The sequence below is a fragment of the Labrus bergylta genome, chromosome 9, assembly GCF_963930695.1.
Source record: "Labrus bergylta chromosome 9, fLabBer1.1, whole genome shotgun sequence".
Taxonomy (NCBI): domain Eukaryota; kingdom Metazoa; phylum Chordata; class Actinopteri; order Labriformes; family Labridae; genus Labrus; species Labrus bergylta.
Window position 1 is genome coordinate 30,862,706 of NC_089203.1, and position 6,000 is coordinate 30,868,705.

Here is a 6,000-nt window from a genome sequence, read left to right on the forward strand (position 1 = left end):
ACAGCAGTGTTCACCAACCTATTTAACATCTCCCTGAAGCAGGCAACAGTCCCAACCTGCCTCAAGTTGGCCACAATTCCTCCAGTGCTAAAACAGACAGCAATCAGGTCACTGACTCATTGACCACTGGCGCTGACACCGGTTGTGATGAAGTTCTTTGAACGCCTTGTTCTGGTACACATCAAGAGCAACATGCCACTCTCCTTGGACAAACACCCACAACACAACTGAGGACGCAGTGTCACTGGTCCTCCCCACTGCGCAGACACACTTTGATCAGCGGGATGCTGTTCATTCACTTCAGTTCAGCTCCGCTTTCAACCTAAACCACCCCCCCACAACCTGGCCACAAAACTGATCCCGCTGGGCATTAACGCTCCTGTGCAGCTGGATCAATGTTTTCCTCACTGACAGGCCACAGACTGTGTCTATGGTAAAAGATGCACCCTAGGGTTCTGTACTGAGCCCTCTACTGTTCTCCCTCTACACACACGACTGCAGACCCTCCCACAAGAATACCTCCGTTCTTAAGTTTGCAGACGACACCATCCTAGTTGGCTGAAACACCAACAACAATAAGTCAGCCTACAGAACAGAGGTTGAGAACTGGGAGCCGAGACAACAACCTGATCCTCAATGCGGTGAAGATGAAGGAGATTGTCCTCGACTTCAGGAGGCTGAAGCCCAACATTAACGGCAAGACAGTGGCGGTCGTGCACAGCTTCAAATACCTAAGTGCCCACGTCAGCCAGGACGCGACTTGGTCCATCAACACCTCAGCGATGGCCAAAAAAACTCTTCAGAGTCTCCACTTCCTGACATGCCTGAAGAAGGTGTGACTTCCAAATCACCTGCTGGTGAACTTCTACATGTCAGACATAAAGAAGATAAAAAAGATCCAAACGATAACACGGGGGCATTAGCTTTAAATTCAAAATAAACAATACCAGACCACGCTGATAGGAATCAGCTCGCCTAGGCCACTTCCTACGCCTGCCGTCCGGTCTACACAGCACCTGACCCCCATGCCAATCCCTGAAGGTGGTGCGCCCACAGAATGGCAGCTCCATGTTGTTTCTTCGGGTTGAACCCGATTGGGCCCCATGTAGGAAAGCCTGGCCACTAGACGCTTGCCGTCAGGCCCCCCCAGGTCTGGCTCCAGTGAGGTGGCCCAGTCTCTCACTTCCAAGGTATCTGTGTTCCCCTTCTGTTGCTTCTTGGAGGTTTCTGAATCACTCTTTGTTTGGATCTCACCTGGGACCTATGTGCCTTAGGAGACCCTAACAGGGGGTAATGCCCCCCAACAACACAAATTCCAGGTTCACAGGGACATGCAAACCCCTTCACCACCATAAGGTGGCCATTCATTTGGGGCTCAGCAGGATTGTGGGCCGGACCGTCGTGGTGAAGAAGGAACTACGCTGGAAGATTAAACCTACGATTAACCGGTCGATCTTCGCTCCAACCCTCAGCTGTGGTCATAAACTTCAGGAAGGAGAAACTTTTCATCCAGTCAAAATGTGTTACAGTTTTACACTCTTCCTCCCCCTCTCATTCTCACCCTCCCTCTTCCTCTCTCTGCAACCTCTTCCCTTGTTGTTGTATAAAAAAAGGTGCTCACTTGTGGTCTTTTCATAGTGCTTACTTCCTGATTGAAGTGATAACAATTAACCATTGAGGTGTTTGGCTAATTAGCTCATGTCGTGTCATTTTGAATGGCAGTGTTCTGAAATTGCAAACATGTGACTTTATGTCAGATTGTTGTGTCTTATGCAGAGAACCGTGTTCAGTGCATTTAAAAAGTCTCATTTTGAATTGCAAAATGTGTGTAAAGCAGAAAATGTGTTTAGACTTCTGGAGACTTGAGAAGAGGTTTTGCTCTGTGTGTCAGTTTACATAATTGTGCTATGCACGTCATTTTAGTGTGTTAGCAATTGGAAAAAACTGTAATAACTATATTCCCGTCCCGTTTTCTTGAGCTGCTGTAATGCACAAATTTCCCCCACGGGGGATCAATAAAGTTTATCTTTATCTTTATCTTTATCTGCAAATATTTCTGTGCATGTGAATAATCTGAAGAATTTTCTACAATTCGAACTATTTTAGTATTATGGCAAAGCATACTAAAGATGAGAGTGCTTTTCATTATGCCCAACAGTGTGTAGATGGTTAGACAAAAATCTGGTAATATGAATGAAGTGTGGTGCCATTTGGTGCAAAAGTTTGATTTTGATAATGCTATATGTAGTTTTGGTTGCAGTGCTTCATTTTGCAGGATATATGAGGTATTTTGCAGTTTGGGTGTGTATTTTGATAAAACCAGCATAGTTTGCAAAATTGTTTTTTCGCAATGGGAAAAAACTGTAAAGCAACACCTTTATTAAAAATGAAAGAAATAGTCAAGAATATTATAAAAACTCTGCAGTAGAAGAAGAAAAACAAGCCAGTCCTCGTGTCATACGGAGTTTATTAAAAACAAAAAAGCTTTAAAATAAGAAATGCAACATAAATCCTCAAACACATCTTTCCTTTAATACAATCATCTTTGCCTTTGAATCAACACAAAAATAAAAGTTAAAAGTTAACATCTTTAAAACGACACAGAAAAAAAGAGAAACAGCGGACCAGCTTCTCTCCCACACAAGTGTTCCTGCAACCGCTTCAGAGACCACTCCACTACCAAGCAGAGGTAAGCTGCTCCACTGTTTGTCCCCACTACAGTGCACCTTGTGTGACTGAACATTACCCGACACACAGTCAGCACTCCAGCTTCCGTCCACTTTTAGTGCACGACTGCAAATATTGTTTATCTTGCTAATACTCAACCTTTGGTGATAAAACCAATCTAACAATGATTGAACACAGATGAGTCAAAACATGTAAAACCATACACAAAACATTACAAAGGTTATTCTCTTCTTATGGTCACATTGCTGTAAGATTTTACATTTCCCACAGTCTTATAATATACATATCAAATATTTAATACGTCTTAAATGAGCACATCTTTTTAGCCAGTCGGAGGAGTTCTGACCCCGGTGTAGATCGTCTCTTCTGTTGCTGCTTTGACTTTTCTCTTCTCTCTTTTGTCCGTTCTAATCTTAGAAAAAGTCGGTGCAGAATAAACCAACGAGTCCTCAGCGCTCTGAGAAAATAACAAAACATAGTTTGAAGTCAGTATGCTGTTGATAAAGCTGTGCAGAGTATGTATCATGAATTTAGTTTCAACAGCAACATGAGGGTGAAACTTTTGACCTGCGAGAAAGTTTGCATGAGCGCTATAAACGACCAACGGTTAACGGGGGGACAACTTTCTCGCCGTGCATCAATCAAAGTCTGTCTAAGTAGTTCTGACAAATAATGTTAGCATGCGTTGTTAACTCATCAGGGGACAGTAAGGTTATTCGTACAACATCAGGTCATTATATGGTAATGTCAGCTACCTGAGAAAAAAATAGGATGAGCCTGCAGATATTTCTATAAACTTATAAAAAGCAAAACAATATTCCAACAAATGATTCTCGTTGAATCTTTTCTGAAGTATCTCACCTGCTGGCGTCGTCGATCTGCTGCAGGATGTGTTTGCAGAACTTCAGCAGCTGTGATATCAATTAAAAACAAAGATGTAAACGTTTAATTTACACAAAGATATAAAGTTAATATTTGCTCAATACTTTATTTATTTATTGAAGATAATGTTCTGTTACCTTTGCTGGAATCACAAGATTTAGTCCTGATGATATGAATCAGGAAAGCTATAATAATCAAGCTTATAGCCAAAGCAGCTGATAACAGAGACAGAGCTATTACGGCCGTCTGATTGTCGGCTCCTGAAAACATATAAAAACATATTGTGTTAAGATGTTTCACTAAAATCTTCCAGGTAGATTCAACTGTTTGAAAATGAATGTTAAAAAATGATTCATATCGAATGCTCTGCAGTTACCTTTGATGTCAATCTTTGTCCCATTTCCAAACAATATCTCTCCACATGCGGCCACAGCACAGAAATAAGTCGAGGCGTCGGAGGAGTTGACGGTCTTTGAGAAGCTGTAGACACATTTCTGTGGAGAGTGAGCCTCTGGACTCTCCTCACATCCTCCAGGTCTGTTTCCATGAGTGTAAATGACACTGGGATGATTTTCATCTGATCCGGCTCTGAACCAGAACACTCTGTGTTTCCCTGGACATGTGTTGTTTTCAGACTCAGAGAGAACAGAACACTGCAGAGTCATCAGGTCTCCTGGGTGGACTGGATCCTGTGAAATGTCTTGAACGACTGAGGTGATACTGGGCTCTGGTCCTGAATAAATTCAACACAAAGTAAATATGCTGGATTTGATAAAAATATTCAAAGTAGCTGCAGTTTAGAATTAAGAGAAAAACATCCTAGAAAGTATGCTGTATGTTTTTTCCTTATTCAGGGGACATTTGGTTGATTGCTGTCATAAATGGTGTTAGGTATTATTTTAAAGAAGTTGAAGTGCATTTTATTTACCTTTAATCTGCAGAAATGTTCCTTTTAAAACTGTCATTTAATCCTCTCTTGTTTCACACAAAAGTAAAGTCCAGTGTCCCCGACTTTTACTCCATTAATAATCACCACAAACGTTCCAGGCTCTTTTTTTGCTGTGAATCCAGGAGTTTCTTCAACATAGTCAGAATCAATGGCATTGGTTCCTCCCAAAACCTCAGGCAAATCACCAGAAACGAGCCGGAACCAGAATAATTGTATTGAATACCAAGAAGCATCACGAGGACACGTCAGAGTCACATCATCTCCAACACCAACAGTCTTTGTCTCAAAGTTCTCATAGATGGTGCATCCTGAAGAAAATAAATATATGTCAGTGTTTAACAACAGAGAAAGATCATGTATGCTCTGTGCTAAAAATAAAACATATTAACCCTTAAAAGATCAGAATTAGACGAGAAGATTGGACATAAACTTACGAGCAAGTGTGAGCGTCAGTAGAAAAACAAGAACAGACTTCATTTTCTCCTTCGTCCACTTAATACAGCAGAAAAATGACTCGTATGAGAAGCTGCTTCTCCTTCATAGAACCATATAAAGTAGGAGGGAACAATCACAGAGCAATCTGATTGGCCCTTCATTATGAGGGTATTACTTTACAACCACAGTGGAAATTCAAGCCAAAGCACATGAAACAATAGAAGCAGCAAGCTTCTGTTTCAAGTTTTCATGGTGGGTTTCTGTACCTGCTGCTGAGCGGAAACACACTAACTACAGTTTTCATTAGTATTTTCCACTCTGTATAAAAGAAGCATACGAATGAACACTGAAGTCAACCAGTGGTTTGTGAAAGCATCAATTTTGAAGCCAAAGTATTTGAACGAGGATGTCGACACACATTGTCTGGTTGAGCTGCACGTGCCCAGGAAAATCTCAGAATCTATTTGTCTGGTCTGTTCTTGCTGTCCCCCAAAACACTTGAAGACAAATGTTATATCAAGACGCTTTACAGAGAGCAGGTAAAGACGTTACTCATTGTTATGTTACAAAATAATATTAGGATAGACTACCTCCCATAGTACATTTAGAGACTGTAGATACCACGAGCAGGCCTGATAACTGAAGGCTCTACCTCCCATAGTACATTTAGAGACTGTAGGTACCACGAGCAGGCCTGATAACTGAAGGCTCTACCTCCCATAGTACATTTAGAGACCGTAGGTACCACGAGCAGGCCTGATAACTGAAGGCTCTACCTCCCATAGTACATTTAGAGACTGTAGGTACCACGAGCAGGCCTGATAACCGAAGGCTCTACCTCCCATTGTACATTTAGAGACCGTACCACGAGCAGGCCTGATAACTGAAGGCTCTACCTCCCATAGTACATTTAGAGACCGTAGGTACCACGAGCAGGCCTGATAACTGAAGGCTCTACCTCCCATAGTACATTTAGAGACTGTAGGTACCATGAGCAGGTCTGATAACTGAAGGCTCTACCTCCCATGGTGCATTTAGAGACCGTA

At 42.0% G+C, this 6,000-nt stretch overlaps 1 long non-coding RNA gene across 1 annotated transcript; it reads right to left on the reverse strand.

Annotated features, from left to right (window-relative positions):
- Nucleotides 1-2,450: 2,450 nt before the first annotated feature.
- Nucleotides 2,451-3,623, reverse strand: LOC109979605 (uncharacterized). The gene is made up of 2 exons (XR_010666897.1): nt 3,550-3,623; nt 2,451-3,145 (listed from the first exon to the last, which is right to left on the reverse strand). It is a non-coding gene; the product is annotated as an uncharacterized lncRNA (long non-coding RNA).
- Between the last annotated feature and the right edge of the window lie 2,377 nt (nt 3,624-6,000).